The sequence below is a fragment of the Budorcas taxicolor genome, chromosome 2 (assembly GCF_023091745.1).
Source record: "Budorcas taxicolor isolate Tak-1 chromosome 2, Takin1.1, whole genome shotgun sequence".
Lineage (NCBI taxonomy): Eukaryota > Metazoa > Chordata > Mammalia > Artiodactyla > Bovidae > Budorcas > Budorcas taxicolor.
Window position 1 is genome coordinate 66,027,164 of NC_068911.1, and position 18,857 is coordinate 66,046,020.

General features: G+C 38.2%; 1 protein-coding gene across 2 annotated transcripts in view; it reads left to right on the plus strand.

The window, feature by feature from the left end:
* Positions 1–543: 543 nt before the first annotated feature.
* Positions 544–18,857, plus strand: part of ATF2 (activating transcription factor 2) — a 94,174-nt gene continuing 75,860 nt past the window's right edge. For both annotated transcript variants that reach the window (XM_052658831.1, XM_052658823.1), the window contains exons 1-2: positions 544–593; positions 11,368–11,467. The gene's annotated coding sequence lies outside the window, so the exon portion shown is untranslated. The remainder of the gene's footprint in view (positions 594–11,367; positions 11,468–18,857) is intronic.

Below are 18,857 nucleotides of genomic sequence, written 5' to 3' on the forward strand. Positions count from 1 at the left end.
CTCCTGCTTTCTCTGCCGCCGCTCGCAACCTTCGCAGAGTTCACCTTTCCTTCCTGCACACCATCAACCTCACGGGACCTCAACATCCACCTGCTCCAGCGCCCCACACTCGCGCCCGCCTCCCAGCCGTCTGCCAATCACAGTCTTCAGGGGCTCGCGGGTTACAGAGACACAGCTCTTTTGACTCTCTGGTCCCGCCCCCTCCACAACTGCTTCCCGCCCTTCGAGTTCTTTATCCAATAAATCAGCGCCCGAGTATCCCTTGGTTCCCGCCCCACTTTCCCTGCCCTCCTGAACTCCCACCCCCTTCCTTAAGCCGGACGGAACCACCTGACCCGGAGGCGCTCCGTCTGAAGGAAGGCTAGAAGGGGAGTGTGCGTGTAGGGGAGGGGCGCGAGAAGAAAGGAGGGATGCCGGGAGTGGGGCGGAGAGAAGGGTTGTCAGTCCGATCTCGCGAGAGAGGACGGAAGCCTGTGGGAGCCCGTGGCCTTTAAAGTGCGGTTCAGCCCTTTCCTCTAGGGGTAGTTTGTAAACACCGCGGAGCTTGGGTCTTCCCAACGACCGAAAAGAGCATGAACTAGTGAGCTGGAAAGGTGAGTAGTGATGAGGTGAGGGCCGCAGGACTGGAGACTGTAGGGATACGGAGAAAGAAGGCACTAACATGGCGACGTCGCTCACCATAGTCCCCACCCCCCGCTTCCCATCACCTCGGGCTCTCCTGCCTCTGTGCCTAGCCCTCGGGGCAGCTGTGGCTGCGCTGCCGCCTCTGCGGCCCGCGCGGCGTCGGCTTCAGGAGCCGGACTGGCCAGGCCGGACCGTTAGGTAACTGGCATTTGTTGTTCCGGCCCCTCCCCGCTCGCGCGCTTTCCTAACGAGGAGGAAAAAGGAATAACGGCTTCTCTTAGACCCCTCCCCCGATGTACCTTCCCCTTCTCTGGTCAGTTCAGAGGTCCCGGGGGCACATGTCGGAGTCGCAGAGGGCGCAGGGAAACCCCCCTTCAGTTCTGGGATGGAACAGGAAGAGGGCCGGCTCTGGTCTCTGCACTCAGTGGTTGGGCACTGTATATGATGGTGGCGTGGGGAGGAACTGGAGGCGCCGTTGAAAATAGGGTCAGGGTCTCTGGCTGCGGTGGAAGCTGACGGAACAAATGGAATGGAGAACCTGGGAGTTGGAAGTCTTTGCCTTTTCTGTCCTTTCTGCCCCTTTTCGCTCCCGCCACCCCCCACTTTTTCCCGATGGGGCGGGGCTGAGGTGCGGGTGCAGATTGATTCTAGTATTTTCCCTCGTTTTTTTTTTTTTTAAATTTAAGCCTTCCTGGGTAGACTGCAGAGAATCTGTAGGGGTATAACCTTTTCTTTTTTTTTTTTTCAATTGATGCCCTGGGGACCAGTACCGAGAGTATGTGTATGTGTGTGTCGGGGGCGGGGGGGGGGGGGGGTTCTGTGTTCACTGGTTCAACTGACGCTAGAAGGAGGGAGAGAGCGAAAGAGATGGGGACTATTTTTGTGCCCTTATATCGTATAAAATTATCTTTGCCTTTCCTTAATGAAGAGTTTTAAAAACTGGCCAGGCCAAGAGCAAAACTACTGTGAATATGATGAAGTAAAAGGGATTACTCCTGATGGACTTTAGGCTATTGACTAATACCTATTATTGTGTGAAAGTAACAATTTCTAGGGAATATTAAAATTTGGAGACAGTAACAGTAGATACACTTAATGTATAGATTTGAAATCAGAACAAAAACTGTTGCACTGAGCACATTTTTTGTCTTATCTGAAGAAATTTATAACCACTGTCAGTCTCTCTAGGCATTATCTTAAAACCTATATCTTTGGTCTTTTGTACCAAAACTATGAAGGTGAGAAGCTTCTTAGAAAGTCATCTCTATATGGTTAAGTGCCCTAAAAGACAAATATAATAGCAGTTATATTTTGTTATTTAATTGATTACACTGACTTCAATAATCTACTAAAAACACTGTTCTCAAAATTGCAGGAACATGATTGTAAAGTATGTTAAAAAAAATAGAGACGCCTTTCTTCATATCAAACAATTAAGGCCATCGATAATTGAATCCTAATCTTTGTAAAATAATCTGTAAGAATAGTCCACATTTACAGTGCTGTGTATGCTGCTTCCCCAAGACATGTTTAATCTTATTCTGAGAGGATGCTGGCGCCATTAGGTTTTTAACTAAAATATAATATTGTGGTAATTTAGAACATAAGTGCTTGTTTTTTAATTGTCATTAAGGATGGAGCTTTCAGGTGCTTTTGTGCTTATGTTTTTAAGGTACATAATACCTTCTGCAGATTTGATTGTATTTTCTAGAAGTTCTTTTTAAAACATTTTATTAGAATGTTTATTTCATATTTGGGGCACTATATTATCTATTAGATAATGTAATCCAGAAATTCCTACATTTACTTTACTTGGAATGTTTGTTTCATGTTTTAAAACTTAAGATTAACAGTAAAAATGATTGTGTCAGCTCTTTCATAAATTGGAGTATTTGTATTTAGGATTTAGAAGCTATATAAATTTCATTTTTAAAAACGATATACTCTGCCTCAAATTTCCACTACCTATAATTAGCATTAACTTTCAATTAATCATCTACATTTTTTCTACTTAAATTTTTGAATTTTGGAAAAGTTGGGGTTTAATGACTTGTATGTTCTCTGCTGGTAAATTGTCGTTAGATCATATTAGATCAAGTAAACAGTCGCACTGTACATGCTGTTTCCACTCATTTTTGTTTTCAATCTCTTCCTTCCATTATGAAATGAAGACTATAAGCTGGTACTTCTTTCTCTTTAATAGTCTTACTGTAATGTCCTCTGACAAAGTAGTTGAAGTCTCCCTATTTAAAACCAGATTTTCACCAGTCTCTCATTGAAAACCCAGTGAGTAGCAATAATTTATTTTTTTTAATTAATACATAAAATGTTATCCTAGGCTCTAATTAAAATGTAGTGTAAATAAAACAAATTAGCAGTTATAGTCAGTAGTTTAACTTACTATATTTCTGTTTATCTTATTCTCACACCTATTCCTTAAGACTAAGAACGTACATAAAATTCCTCATGTTCTCTTAATGTAACTTAATGAGGAGGTAGTAGTAATAGTATTCACCCGTTCATATCTAGGGGCCAATCCCACAGAACATCTTATTTCTGTTTTTTAAGGTTAAAAAGTTAGTGTAAGGTATAGTTTCAAAGAAATTTAAGGAAGTTTGTGGATCTTTAAGGCCAACAGTAATTGGAATTATTTTACATATATATTGTAATTGTAAATAGATAATTATTACTTTCACTTTTTAACAAGCTTGAAACTGATACATTCATTTTTATATTTATTTTTAGTGATGCTTTTTTTTTCTCTTGGCATTTTGGTAATTGTAGTAATTAAAAACATTTTTTGTAACAAGAAGGGATGTAAATAAATGCTTTGGGAGCTAGGCCTATTCACCCATGTCTGCAGTCTGTGTCTTAACAAAGATAGTGATTCTAGGTCATTTTTTCTGTCACAATATCCAAGGAATAGAAAGCACTCCCAACAGCTGTTGTTGTTTAGTTGCTAAGTTGTGTCCAACTCTTTGCAACCCCATGGACTGCCAGGCTCCTCTCTCCTTGGGATTTCCCAGGCAGGAATACTGGAGTGGGTTACAATTTCCTTTTCCAGGGGATCTTCGAAATACAGGGATCAAACTTGTCTCTCCTGCTTGGCAGGCTGATTCTGTACCACTGAGCCACCTGAGAGGCCTAGTCCCAACAGTAATAGTAGCTTATTATTGGAGAGATTCTCAAGATTAGTTGAGAAAGACAGGTGGGAATGATTGTAATTGGCAAAAGCCAGTTGGTAAATCAACAGGTATGTTTTGGTATTATATGGCTACCTGAATAATGACCTTAAGTTTATAAATATGTTCCCTAAACATTCTTTAGTTGGCCTCATGGAACCTGAATCTTTTTGACATTCCAGTTTTGTAACTTAGTTTTTTTCTAATTCTATTGTTTGGGTTAGTGAGTTTCTTTTTGTTTATTGGATACTTGCTAGGATAGTGTTACCAGAAATCACTGAAATGATAAAATTCTGATACTGTGATTTCTATGCAATCCAGTTATCATTTTCTTCTACTTCACCAATCCCACTATAAACATTTCAGTGAGATCTTTTATTTCTTCCTCTCCTCAGTGGAAGAGATGATTCAGTTTAAAGACCATATTTCTAATATTTGTGCTTTTGATTTCTTTACTAATTATTTACTATAAGTACAACATCATTTCTCAATCACAGTGTTGAGAGTCACTGGTATCTTTTATCTTTTGTAAGATAGATTTTAATGATTGTGAAATATGGATGTTGGAATGAGGGTTACTTCTGAGGTAATATCGTTCATTTACTTGAATTTTGACATACTTTGTATGGTGTAGGAGGAGGTAAGCTTACTAGTGTTGTTATGGGAATTGTACATAATCTATATCTTATTTGTGCCCTCTTCATAATGAAAAGTTGTTATTGATGTACTCCTGAGTGGTGATTATGAATTATTTTAATTCTTGCTGAGCTGTGAATTTTCTATTTAAACAGAGATAAGTTTTTAGTGAGGAAAAGCAGTGATCAAGAAGCGCATTTTGTTCATCTGCCTTGAGCAAAAACAATGCTGGAGATGTTATTTCACATAACTGATATGATTACCAAGTCTAAAATAATGTTATTGGTAAAAACTTGGATTAGCACTGTTCATATTCATAACCACTAATCTGTAAGTTCTTTGTGTTTATATATTTCTACTCTTGTTCTATTGTAATTTTAAACTTTAAAATAAGAACTTGCTTACCTTGTATCACCTAGGAAGTAGAGGTCTGGGAATAATCAAGACTCACTTGAGAAAAGAAGTTTGACTTAAAAATTGGACTGTTATTTTTATTAAAGATTATTTTGAGACATTGGGCTGATTTCACTATTCACGTACAGCTATCCCTCAATATCCGTGGAAGTTTGGTTCCAGGATCCCCTGTGGATACCAAAATTTATTGATACTCAAGTCCCATATATAAAATGGCATGGTATTTGCATATAACCTAAGTATATCCTCCCATGTTCTTTAAGTCATCGCTACATTACTTATGATACCTAATACAGTGTAAATGCTGTGTAAATGGTTGCCAGCAGGAGACAAGATTTGCTTTTTAGAACTTTCTAAAATTTCTTCCCCTCAATTTTTTTTTTTTTTTTGGCCACACTGCTTGGGATATTGGAACTTCCCTGACCAGAGATTGAACCTGTTCCCCCAAATATTTTTGATTCAAGGTTGTTTGAATCCATAGGGCCATCTGCACTCAAAATGTACTTTCATGAATACAGTATTGAGAAAAGTCTGTGATGTTCTTCATGTATCTCATCAACTTTGAGGAATTTCATCAAAACTTTGGTATACTCTTGGGAGTGGTGATATGTATGAAAAACATCTGTCATGTGTGCTGTGCGTATGTATGTGGAATTTTCCAGGCAAGAATACTGGAGTGGGTTGCCGTTTCCTACTCCAAGGAATCTTTCTGACTCAGGAATTGAACCTGTGTCTATTGCGTCTCCTGCTTTTGCAGACAGATTCTTTACCACTGTGCCACCTGCCAAGTCCCATGTCTGCTGGGAGTGGGCAACAATTAAAAACTACTGCTTTCATCCTTAAAGCTGAGCTTATATTTTTCTCACTTCCTTACACTGATGAACTAAACATGTCCAGATAACTTGAGGGGATAACATCAAATTCATGGGTTAAAGATTAATTAAACTTCTGTCTAAAAATTTAACTAGTTCTCACCTTCAGACTTAAAAATAAAGGAGGTAGTGAGATTAGGATTATTAGGAAAATGTACATTTAAAGTCAAAATAAAACAGTAAAATTTATAATAAACTAAACAGATACTGTATGAGTGCTATGCACTGTACTTACTGTATTTTACATAGACAGTAATTTCACTTTTTTTGGACAATCCTAAAATTAGTATATTTTTCTTACTGGAGAGGATAGTAGTGATATACCATTTAAATTTTTCCTAGCTTAGAAACTCAAAGAATCTTAAACCTTGAAAGGGGAATGAAGTCCTTCTAGCTTACAGCTTCAGGTTTTCAGCTTCTTAGGTTTAAGTTTATTATGACTATACTGCTGTTCCCAGTATGAGCTCTAGGATCATTTCTTGGCTTTTTTTTTTTTTTGGTGCTTACCAAGATATGAGAAGGAAATTAGAGCACAGAGAAAACTCTAATAAATCTGTGCAGTTCCTTGATCTGCAAGCCTGTCCTCCTGAGTCCCTACGATTTTTGCTTTATTAATTTTCTATTCCTCATCAAAAATAACCACATACTTTGCATTATAGAACAACTGAAATTTATCTCACAACTTTTGTCAGAAGTCCAGCTGGGCCCTCTTTTTAGGGCCTTACAAAGTCTAAATCGGTATGTTCACAGAGCTGCATTTTTTTGGGGAGGTGGGGAGTCTCTTGAGGAAGAATCCACTTTCCAGTTCATTTGGATTGTTGACTGCATACAGTTACAGGACTGCTGATCCTCTTTCCTTGTTGACTGTCAGTTGGAGCTGGTCTTCACTCGTAGAAGCTAAAATGCTTTCAGTATTGCTGCCTCCAGTAATGGCAAGTAAAGTCTATCTCTTGCTTATCTCTGACTTCTGCTACTGTCAGAATCTGACAGAGAAAGTTCTCTGCTTTCACTGGGTCATATGGTCAGATTGGCCCATTTGGATAACCCAGGATAACCTTTCTGTTTTAGAATCTGTGACCATTTTTATATCTGTAAAGTCCATTTTGCTCTGTAACATAACCTATTGATAGATTCCAGGGGCATTGGGGTTTGGACATCTTTGGGCAGCCATTCTGCCTGGTATACTCATACATATACTCCTGAAAATAAGTTTGATGAACTGTGTACTCTTGCACATTTCTAAGTTTATTCCTAAAATTTTTCTTTGTAAGTTTAATTTTAGTTGGCTTAAAACTCATCATTCAGAAAATGAAGATCTTAGCATCCAGTCCCATCACTTCATGGCAAATAGATGGGGAAAAAGAAACGGTGTCAGATTTCATTTACTTGGGTTCCAAAATCACTGTGGACCGTGACTGCAGCCATGAAACTGAAAGATGCTTGCTCCTTGGAGGAAAAGTTTTGATAAACTTAGACGGTGTATTAAAAAGCGGAGACATCACTTTGCTGACAAAGGTCTGTACATCAAAGCTATGGTTTTTCCAGTAGTCGTGTATGAATGTGAGAGTTGGACCATAAAGAAGGCGGAGTGCCAAAGAATTTACACTTTCAAACTGTGGTGTTGGAGATGACTCTTGAGAGTCCCTTGGACAGCAAGGAGATCAAACCAGTCAATCTTAAATCAGTCCTGAATATTCTTTGGAAGGACTGATGATGAAGCTTCAGTACTTTGGCCACCTAATGTGAAGAGACAGCCCATTGGGAAAGACCCTGATGCTGGAAAAGATTGAGGGCAAGAGGAGAAGGGAGCAACAGAGGATGAGATGTTTGGATGGCATCACTGACTCAATGGACATGAGTTTGAGCAAACTCTGGAAGATAGTGAAGGACAGGGAAGCCTGGCATGCTGCAGTCCATGGGGTTACTAAGAGTCGGACACAGCTTAGTGACTAAACAACGAGTTGAAAAAAAGAATGATTTCTGACTTTTCAAGATATTGACACCATTCTAAGTACAGTTGATTTTTGAAGAACCCAGGTTTGAACTGCATGGGTTGACTTATGTGGATTTTTTTCAGTAGTATATACATTACTGCGTCACCTGCCAGTAGTTCAATCTGTGGGAGCAGAACTGCGAAAGTGGAGAATCCACAGATACAGAGGACATCTCTTAAGTTACATTTGGGTTTTGGACTGTATGGAAGATTGGTGCCTGGAGTCGTTCGAGCGTCAACTGTGATCCTTAGTGATTCGATCTGTCATTGGTTTAAAAAAACAAATGACTTAATTCACCTTTACCAATTGAGCATTTTTATTGTTCCTTTTTCTTACTGAACGTATAATTAATAATTTTATTTGAATCCAGGGTATTTTAATGCTTTTAACTATTTTGATCACATCACCTTATCCTACTTCTTTGTAACAAATATAAATTGAACTTTACAAAGTTTCCTATTGATTTCCTCTTTGCTTTGTTCTCATGAAGCTCACTCTCAGGACAATGCATTTTTCCACAGTATTTTGAGAATAGAAGAGGCAATCATTAAATGAAAGGGTTTTTGTTCCTGTCATCACATTGTTCAATACATCTGAATTCAAAATATTCCTCAACACAAGGCACGACACCATTCTTAAAAAGCCATGCTTTGCTTTAACAGCACTATTTATAAAGGTGCCTTGATTAATGGAGGCTTGAAGACACTCTTATTTTAAATCAGCCCCTTGTTTTGTTCCATGGAGATTTTTACAATCCAGAGCAATGCATTGTAATAATATTTGGTATGGCTAAGAGGTATGGGTTTCTTTTCAAATACGGAATTATGAACACTTAGGGAAAGCAGGCAGATTATTATTAGGAAAGCAAACATAGGGAAGTTGAAGATACAGGAATTGATTTTCTTAAAACATGTCTGTCTTATGAGTCTGTTGAAAAGTCTTAGTGTATCTGCAGTGATACAAATACCTGTCTGAACGTTGCTGCCTTGAAAGTCTATTCCCCCACCCACCTAGCTCTTCTGCTTCCACAAGGCCGGGCGCTAGCTTCTCTCCCAGAATCACCCTTAAGTAGAGTTAATTCCTTTCTCACACAAATGTCTACCTTTTGGGGCCCTGTTCCTTGGCACAATTTCTCTTTCCTGAATACTTGCCATTTGTAGTGTTTGTCCCCTTTAGCAGACAGAGATCCTACCCCTTACCTACAAGTTGATTTTATCCAAGTATAAGACACACATAGCTGGGGTAGGATAGTGTAAAGGAGAGAGTCCTTACCTTTGTGCCCTTCAAGTTACAAACAAATAAACCTTTATTTTTCATGTTTTTCAAAGTCTAGATAATTAGCTTAACCTTGTATGCATTAAACATGAGCGTATGCATTAAACATGAGCTCTGTCCGGCAGGTTCAGCTGGCTGGCTTAATGTTGCTGCTTTTGTTAGAAGTAAAGATCAGAAGGCTATCTTCCTGCTTTCTAGATATAAGTTCCTGGTCTTTTGTAAGCAGCTGCTGAACTAAATGGAAATATTCAATAGGAAAATCTGAAGCCATATTTAACCATTTCCATGAAAGAAATAATTTGCAGAAATTTATCTCTCTCTGGAGGATGTGAACCTTTGAGATATCCCACAGAGCCATTTGTCCTTTGAATTGCTGCTCCTTTCATAGTCCCCATTTTGCATTTGTCTAGCAGAATACCCTCTTCTGGTCCCTTTTCCTTTAAGGAACAGTCTGTATATAAAACAGAATTTTCTTGCCAGCTTTGAAATAAGAGTCATTATCACTTTTGGTATTTGCATCAGAAGTTTTAAACATATTAAGGCCTTTTCAGCCAACTTTATTCAAGGTAAAGTACAAGTTCTCCTTTCAACGGTTTGTGCAATAAGGAAGTGGAGCTCCAAATTCACACTTGGCTGTCACGTATGGGAGCTCAGCACTCAAGTGTAGGGAAAAGTTGACTTTCCCTTGAACTTTGTTCCTGGCATCACTGCCTTTTCCTAATGCAGTTAGTAACTGAGCTTTCTGGCAAGTTCTTACCCAATCCCACCTTCAGTTCAGTTGCTCAGTCGTGTCCGACTCTTTGCGACCGCATGAATCGCAGCACGCCAGGCCTCCCTGTCCATCACCAACTCCTGGAGTTCACTCAAACTCAACGTCCGTCGAGTCCGTGATGCCATCCAGCCATCTCATCCTCCTGCTCCCAATCCCTCCCAGCATCAAAGTCTTTTCCAGTGAGTCAACTCTTCGCATGAGGTGGCCAAAGTAGTAGAGTTTCAGCTTCAGCATCATTCCTTCCAAAGAAATCCCAGGGCTGATCTCCTTCAGAATGGACTGGTTGGATCTCCTTGCAGTCCAAGGGACTCTCAAGAGTCTTCTCCAACACCACAGTTCAAAAGCATCAATTCTTTGGCTCTCAGCTTTCTTCTCAGTCGAACTCACATCCATACATGACCACTGGAAAAACCATAGCCTTGACTAGGGCACTCCATGACTTACCTAACGGTCCTGTGTAATCATTTTTATGGAAAGTTTATGGAAAACCTAGTGAGATTATCCTTCCAAACCTTAACTGTTTAGGTTGTTTCTTTACTCTGGTCTTCAGATACAGATTGGTCTTGCATATTTAGAGAAGTCCTTATTAACATTGGTCTTGCTCCTTGGCTGCTGGCAGAACTATCTACTTTTTAAAGCTCCCATCAGTGGACTGATAAGGCACCTCTACAAAGTATCAACCATCTTCCATTTTAGAATGACCAGAGTATGATGACAGACAAAACTAATTACCCACCAATACTCATTCTCATCTTTTTTCCTATTGTAGATGCTCCATTTCCCCCCACCCCCACCTTGAGCATATGGAAATAAAGAATGTATTTCCCAGCTTCCCTGCTAGCTCTAGCCATGTGACTTAAGTTCTGACCAAAATAGAGGTTTCCTGTAAAATTTCTGAAAAGTGTCCTTGAAAGGAGGCTATCACTCATCTCCCCATTTCCTTCTTCTCATCTGCTGTGACGGTTAGACCTTGAGTTATTTTAAGCCATGATGGAGATGCTACATGTTGAGAATGGCAAAACTGCAAAATAGAAGGAACCTGGGTTCCTAATGGTCATGAGGACTGCCTGTTTTCATGTGAGAGAAATAAACTTTTGATTCACTTAAGCCATTGTTATTTTGAGTTTTCTCACAGCTAAACCTAATCCTAGCTGATAGAGGTGTAAAAAAGTCAAGTTGTTTCCAAATAAGAACCACATAAACTTTTGTGTAAAGCACACTGACGCAGGAGGAACTATTAATGTTCAGTCTAAGAATTTTGCTGCTCAGATTCAGCACTGCCATTTTACAGTAATCAGCTTCTGTTACATTAAAAAGTTTCTCTTTTCACCAAGACTCCATTGCCATGCTTCCATCCTTGAAACTACTACACCTCTAATAGGTGGCAGTGTGCCAGGAGTTGTGGGCAGCCACAGGATAGGTATCTTCCTGGAAGATTTTTGAGGGAACCTTAATTTTAATATTAAATAATGGAATGGAAGGCAAAATTCACGTGCACTTTAAAATGTAAAATAACAATTTATAAATTTTTGTAGTGAAGTTATTTAGCTCTTGCAGAGTAATGACTTTTCTCTTTTCTGCCTCTCCTTTGCCCTAAGGATATTTAGATGGAAGCTTGAGAAGCACCGCTTACTTAATAAGAGCTGACAGATACCTGGCAGCAGAGTAGATAAAGCTCATGGCCTACCAGCTAGAAAGGTAAGAGATTTTAAGTTTTTACTGCAAAGGTGGCCTTTTATTTTGTGATTGTCTCTCAAACATTATTAAATTAAAGAGATATTTCCAGACAGCAATCCTCAGAATGTTAGTGTCCTACCGTATTGACTATTGTTTAATAAAAAAAAAATTCTGAGGTTTGGCAGATTTGGAGATGTCCTTTTGGAGCTACAATGCATATCAGCATATAAAAGCACACCAAAGACTCCATAAAAGTACATAATTTTAATTCAAAGGGTCCTAACTTGTCTGACTAGGGAGTCCTCTATAGCAAAGAGTCCCAGTATGAAAGTCGCAACTCTTGTAGGACTTTATAAGGATAGTAACACGAGTTAATCCTTGAGATATTTTCTATATTTTAAAAACATTTTGGACAGAAAGTCCTACTCTCTTGGATGTGCTCAATAACTGGATTACTAAAAGAGACATTCGAAATTACAAGGTAGGGGGATAGTGGAGGGAGGAAGATCAGTGGTGAGTGGCATTAACCAAGAAACAGATGAGTGGGAAGTAATAGCACTCTAGGATGAGAGAGTGAGCTGATTGAAGTTTGCATTACTATAGTCAAAAAATCTAGGTACCATAAGAATACGGTGGGTGTCAGAGGCCAGTCCATGCAAGGGTCTGCAGACACCGTTAAGGATTAGAGACCTAATCATAAGAGCCTAACGTATCCTTTCCTCATTTTGACTGGCATTGCTTGAGTATAAATCATCATTCTCTTTCCTGAATCTAGAAAGTTTATAACTGATTTTCTTATGCATGGTGTTACTCTCACTAATCATCCTCCACACTTCTATTAGTGATGTTGCAAAAATGCCCCTTTGATTACCTAAATCACCTATTTAAAATCTTTACGTTTTTTATTATTCTTTAAATTTTTTAAATTTATTTTTTAATTGCTTTACAGAATTTCGTTATTTTCTGTCAAACCTCAACATGAATCTTCCCATTTTAATAGCAAGATTAATCAAACTTCTTTGAAGAGTCAAATAGTAAGATTTTAGGCTTTATGGGGGTCACATATAGTCTCTATTGCTTCTTTTTCTCCTCCGCCCCTCCCACCCCACACACACTCCTCAATATTTAGAAAGTTGAAAAACTTTCTTAACATTTTGGCACAGGGCCATAGTTTATAACCTCAGGGTAGGGGTCAGAAAAGGGAATGAGGTTGGACTCCAGACTTTTTGCTTGGGTACTAAAGGCCCTTTGAAATTTGCTTCCTGCTCTGGTCCCAGCTCTCTTCTCCAATCATATATCCCATAGTTTAGCCATTAGAAGTTCTTGGAGATCCTTCTGTGTATTCTGTTATTTCCTCTGCCCAAAACATCATCTCTTTTTGCTTTGAGAAGACTTAAGTCCAGGCATTACTTCCTTTAGTACCCTTCGCAGATCCTTTGTCTCTCCAGGGTTGGCTAGGTACTTGTCTTAATGACAGGGTAGAAGATCAGATAAATTTAACTTTAGAGAAAAGAAGAGCTCATACTCAGTATACAAAAGATTCTCACTTCACCCAGTCACAGAAAGCATCAGGCTTCATAGAAACTTTCGCTCATCTTGGCTACATGGTTTTTTGTCCCTGTTTTTTGTGTCTACTCCATTCTGGCTTTCATTAATTTCTTATCAGTATGAACATGACAGAAGGTTTCTCTGAATCCTGAGTATGATTTTAAATGTCTAATGTATAGCTCTGGTTGACTTTTTTTTTTTTAACACATTTCTTGAAGAGGTAATCTGATTGGCCTAACTTATTCAGATATCTTTCCTGGTTTACCTGAATGAAACAGGTATGTCGGGTAATGGAAATATAGGATTGCCCTTTGCTGGCCACCTGGCTCTAAGAAGGGATTATGGGTGGGGAAGAAAGGTAACCAGCTCTAGTATACTCCTGTTCCCCTATGTTCCCATAGCACCTGTGTATATCTTTATTATTGTATGTACATCACTAAATTAGTATTACTATTTTCACTTGTTTGCCTTCCTTATTAAACTAATTTTGAAGTCAGGAAATATATCTTATTCTTAATGCAGTATCAGGTACAAATAGTCAAATATTTTTAAATAAATTTCATAAAATACATTTGTATTAGAAATGTTTGAGAATTCTGCACATCATAGGTAACATTAAATATTATGTGTATTTTAGAAATCTGCTTTGAAGCTTGAGTACATGCTTTAAATGTAGATGTTACAACATTTGTAGTTCTGTAACTAGAAGATCAGTAAAATTCATATTTTAGAATGTAGTGATTTCTGAAATTAACCACCAGAAACTGATTCATTTCCCCCACTTCTGTTTTCAAAGATTCATTTGCTTATACTAGTTTCTATGAAGTGATTTCCTTTTTACTTGTTTTTGATAGATGTAAGAAAAGCAAATATTTTTATCAGTTGTATCATTTGAATGATATAATTCAAAATGGCACAGGAATATTGATACTACAGTGTAAAGGATTGTCTATCTTAATATGTTTAATATTGTCTATCTTAAAATGTTTAACCCACATTTCATGTTTTAATTAAGGGAGTTGCCTATAGGACAGCTAATTGCCTAAATTTTAGTCACCTCTCAAGTCTTTATTCAGATACAGAAATTATTATTCTGTTTGCTCTTAACTTTCAATACAGAACATAGTTTTTCTGTTCTTTGACACAATATGAAAGTTATAATCCAGAAACAATCAGAGAATTGTTAAGAGAATCTGTATATTTTAGTATATTCAGTATATATTTTATATATACTGTATATGTACATATAAATTTATATTTATATGTACATATATAAATATGTATGCATATTTTTATGTATTTATATATAAATGTATATATTCTAGTATATACATGATGCTAATTATATAATGGTTATATGTGAATTATGATAGTGCATGTTATTTCTCTACACTTTAAGCTCCTATAAGTTTTTCCGTTTTTATTTTTAAATTTTTTTAGTTTGGAACCGTTTAAGATAAGTTGCTAGCATGATGTCCCATTCCCACAAATACTTTATTTTCTACAATAGTACATTCTCCTCTTAAATCATAATACAACCATGAAAATCAAGAAGTTAACTTCAAAATATTGCTACCATCTAATCTGTATATTTAAGTATTGCCAGTTATTCCCATAATGTCTTTTCTTTATAGCAAACGGGTTCGGTCTAGAATCTCATGTTGCAGTTAGCTGTCACGACTCATTGGTCTTTTTTGATCTGAAACAGTTCTTGATCTTTCTTTGACTTGGACACTTTGAAAATTATGGGCCAGTTGATTTGAGGGGATTTACCTCAATTTGGGGTTGTGTAGTATTTCTTCATGATTAGATTCAGATTATGTGTCTTTGGCATGACTATCATGAAAGTGATGCTGTGACCTCCTCATTGCAACCCTTTGGTTGCAATGATATGGATACTGATTTTTCTTATTTTTAGTATTGTTAACTTGTATCATTTGAGTAAAGTGATGTTTGCCAGGCATTTGTAATATATTACTCTTTTGCCTTTAGTAATTAAAATGTATTTTATGGGGAGATAGTTTGAGAGGATGTAAGTATCCTGTCTAATCAAACTTTCAGTTTATTCTATATTGGTATGTATCTTTTATATCAGATTAATGAAATCCTATTTTATTTATAATATCTATTACTGTCATTTTTTTTGATTCTGAAATTGTCTGAGATCTAGCCACTTTCTGGCTAAATCCATAGTAAGTCCATCTTTCTTGCACAAGATTTCAAGGCCCATCATGTATTTTTCCTGCTTCAGCCCTGGAATCAACCAATTCTTCAAGGATCCCAGGTTCCTTTTGGTTGAAAATGGCATTTTGACATCAAGGTCTGGGTGCCAAGTGGGCTTCTTGCTTATATCAGTGTTCCTAGGCCCTCTCAGTGACACAGCTAGGGAAGTATGTGAATATATGTGCATATTTATACACATATTATCATCTCTGTTTCTATATGTTTACATTGAAAATCATGAGTTCATACCAGTATCTCTAAATCTCATCATCAGGATTTATTCTGTGTAATTATTTTCATCCTCTGTATAGTGTTGCCTGTTTTCATCCACTGTATCCTTGAGAAATTCACTTATTCATTCATTACCTGTGTTACATGTAATGAATTGCCTGTTGCCACTGGACCTTCTTCTCTCAGCAGGTAGGTATCCTCTTGCTTGGCCCTGATATCCTGTCCTGGGCTGATGCCATCCCTGTTCTTCACCTCACGTGGATGCCTCCTCACCCTTCCTCACCCTTCTCGGGCACCGACATCCCACATCAGACTGCTTCCCCCTGCTTGCATAGACAGATCTTTCCTCACCTAACAGTCTCCTGTCCAGCTCAAGCCCCCTCCCACCATGAGCACCTTTCTCTTCTTGTCCAGGTACTTAGACAGGCTGAACTTAGGCTGCTCCCTCAATGGCCTGACTAATCTGTCTCCCATGAAGATACCCTTATATATGTTTTTCCTTGGAAGGTTGTCTTTTATATTCATTTTAAGTTACAAGAAATGGTTTGCTGGTTGATTTCAACCACTTCCTTCCTTTCATCTTTCCTTAAAGTATTTTTCGTTACTGTTTTTTAATTGGCGTCTTATATTATGTGTGGTTTTATTTGATAATGGGTCTGTTGAGTAACTCTACAAGTCCCCAGAGAGTCTTTCTGTACTATTTTTGTTTAAGTGGCTTACAGAAAACAGGTGTATAGTTGGTAAGCAAAGAATTGCAATGCAAGACAGTTCATATGCACAGTATAGCAAAGCTTGCCAGCTGGCAGGCACGGTATAGCAGGAGAAATTTCTTGTACCATTTTTTACCTTGAGTAAGTCATTTCACTGTTTGGGGCATCATTTGTAGTTTGCATAGTTAGGACTAGATCAGGAATACAATGAGGTAAATAATTAGAAAATCCATGTTATAAGAAAGAGCCTCTGACCTGTATTCAAGAGAGAATTTTGGATTAACATTTTATTTTTTTGAATGGGCAAAAGGCACAGATAAAGTTGATGTTTAAGGATACAGATTTGAAAGGAGTAAGCTATGATGATCTAATGTATAGTATAACAGATATAGACAACAATATTGTGCTATAATTAGGTAATGTAAAATAAATATACAATGTCAGTTGTATTACAACATACAAATGTATCAAGGTAGCATATTTTACACCTTGAGTTTACACAATGTTGTATGTCAGATATCTCTCATATTTTAAAAAAGATTGGGCAAAGGAAGCATTTTCGAGATTACAAAGAACCATTATATATATGAAAAGGTTCAACCTCATTTGTGTGTCAATATATGCAACTTAAAAATTTTTTTCCCACTAATTTAACTAAAATGTTAAATATTCACTGTTGGTGTGGGCATTGAGAAATTAGGTCTTCCTGTATACTACAGATAAAGTAGAAGTCAGTGTTATGTATCTGAAGAATTTAGCAATATAAATTAAGTCTTGAAAATGTGCCTTCACTTTGATATAGTAGTTTCCGTTCTAGAAGTTCATCTAATGAAAATAATTACAGATATTACACAAAGATTTGTCCTCAAAAGTAGTCACTGATGATAAAAATCAGTAAGAGAATAGTTATAATAGAGCTCAGACGGTGTCACCTGCACTGCAGGAGACCTGGTTTCAATCCCTGGGTTGGGACTATCCCCCAGAGAAGGGAATGGCAACCCATACCAGTATTCTTGCCTGGAGAAACCCACAGACAGAGGAGCCTGATGGGTGACAGTCCATAGGGTCACAGAGAGTCAACACGACTGAGCCACTAAGACACACACATAATGGAGTAACAGAGAATTAGTTATAAATATGTTGTATCTGTATGACACTGTAGATCTATATGGAATACTGTGTAGCCATTAAAATGACATTTAATAGTTAATGATTCTATCAGGGATCCCTAACGCCCCAACTGCAGACCAGCCTGTTAGGAACTGGACTGCACAGCAGGAGATCAGCGTCGGGGCAAGTGAGTGAAGCTTTGTGCCATTCACCGATCCCCATTGCTCTCCTCATGGGTTCAGATTACCACCTGAACCATCCACTCCCACCCCAATCCTCCACCTCCCTCCGTGAAACAGTTGTTTTCCACAAAACTGGTCCCTGGTGCCAATAAAAGCTGGGGACTGCTGATACTATTTAATAATGTGGCAGAATTGCAGTTCAGTTCAGTTGCTCAGTTGTGCCCAACTCTTTGTAATTCCATGAACTGCAGCATACCAGGATTCCTTGTCCATTACCAGCTCACTGAACTTGCTCAAACTCATGTCCATCGAATCAGTAATGCCATCCAGCCAACTCATCCTCTGTTGTCCCCTTCTCCTCCTGCCTTCAGTCTTTCCAGCATCAGGGTCTTTTCCAATGAGTCAGTTCTTTGCAGCAGGTGGCCAAATTATTGGAGCTTCAGCATCAGTCCTTGTGATGAATATTCAGGACTGATTTCCTTTAGGATTGAAAGTTTGATCTCCTTGCAGTTCAAGGAACTCTCAGGAGTCTTCTCCAACACCACAGTTCAAAGCATCAATTCTTTGCATTCAGCTTTCTTTACAGTCCAAGTCTGACATCATGATATGACTACTAGAAAAACCATACCTGTGACTAGACAGACCTTTGTTGGCAAAGTAATGTCTCTACATTTTAACAGGCTGTCTAGGTTTGTCATAGCTTTTCTTTCAAGGGGCAAGCATATTTTAATTTCATGGCTGCAGTCACCATCTGCAGTGATTTGGAAGCCCAAGAAAATAAAGTGTCACTGTTTCCATTGTTTCCCCCATCTATTTACCATAAAATGATGGGACTGGATGCCGTGATCTTAGTTTTTTGAATGTTGAGTTTTAAGCTAGGTTTTTCACTGCAGATGGTGACTGCAGCCATGAAATCAAAAGACACTTGCTCCTTGGAAGAAACGCTATGGCAAACCTTGACAGCTCAGCATTTCACATGATGTACTCTCCATATAAATTAAATAAGTGGGGTGACAATATAAAGCCTTGACATACTCCTTTCCAATTTGGAACCAGTCCGTTGTTCCATGTCCCATTCTAACTGTTGCTTCTTGACCTGCATACAGATTTCTCAGGAGGTAGGTAAGGTGATCTGGTATTCCCATCTCTTTAAGAATTTTCCACAGTTTGTTATCATCCACACAGTCAAAGGATTTAGCATATACAATGAAGCGGAAATAGATGTTTTTCTGCAATTCTCTTGCTTTTTCTATGATCCAGCCTATGCTGGCAATTTGATCTCTGGTTCCTCTTACCTTTTCTAAATCCACCTTAAACATCTGGAAGTTCTCAATTGCACACTGTTGAAGCCAAGTTGGAGAATTTTGAGCATTATTCTTCTAGTGTGTGAGATGAGTGCAATTGTGC